Source organism: Aplysia californica, unplaced genomic scaffold (assembly GCF_000002075.1).
Source record: "Aplysia californica isolate F4 #8 unplaced genomic scaffold, AplCal3.0 scaffold00284, whole genome shotgun sequence".
In the NCBI taxonomy this organism is placed as follows: domain Eukaryota; kingdom Metazoa; phylum Mollusca; class Gastropoda; order Aplysiida; family Aplysiidae; genus Aplysia; species Aplysia californica.
The window spans coordinates 479,325-480,308 of record NW_004797554.1 but is presented as its reverse complement, the minus strand read 5'-3'; positions in this window follow the sequence as shown (position 1 = coordinate 480,308).

Genomic DNA, 984 nt, shown 5'->3' with positions numbered 1-984 from the left:
ACACACACACACACACACACTTTCACTTTTTTCGCAAACCGAATCTATATCCATCAAGAAAATTACTTAGAAAGAAAAAAATCATGCCATCGTAGAATCTAGGTTTTCCCCCCTCGTGAATGTCACATTGGTGATGAATGGAGGAAAAGCTGTTTTGTTTAATATTGTAAAATCTTGCACATCTCAAATTCACAGTTTGTTTAGTACAGGGTTTTACTGCGCTCGCAACTGCATAAGGTCATATGAGCAAAATGACTATATATTTTAGGCCTATCACAGAAGTAAGCGTTTCACAACATAAAAGGTATACATGTACTTGGATTTGCGACAGGCCCTTAAGCTCAAATGAAGAATACACACGACATGGTGATGTTAGTTGCGATGTAGGAAAAAAAGCATTCCTACCGTCGTCAGTAGGATCGGAGCAGTCATTGTCAGCTGTGAGAGAACACCCCTCCCCCACCCCCCACCCAAATTATTTTATTTTGTAAACCAATCCAAAGACTATTCGTGTATGTGTGCCTGTGTATGTAAGTGCGTGTGTTGTGTAGTACGTGGGTGAGTGTGGGTTTGGTTGTTTTTTTTAGGTGGGTGTATGAGTGAGTGAGAGAGACAGACAGACAGACAGACAGACAGACAGACAGACAGACAGACAGACAGAGAGCGTGTGTTGACGAGTGAGTGTGCGTGAATGCAGCTATTTTGCCACAGCAAATCTCTCTCTTTCTGTAGAGGTCGATAGATTGTCTTAACTAATCTTATCTTATCTTATCTTCAGTGTCCACAGAAGGACAGAGAAAACCACGCCTATCAACTACGAGCCACCGTAAACGCCCCCAAAGTGAAATCTCCGCCTCTCTGGCACATGCCCAAATTTGCACTCAAGGTATGATGAGGTGTGATTAACTGATTGATTACACGTGTTTTAAGATATACGGGGTGCCCACTACAGCTGGATCGGGCCGATCGCCCGACTCGATCGCC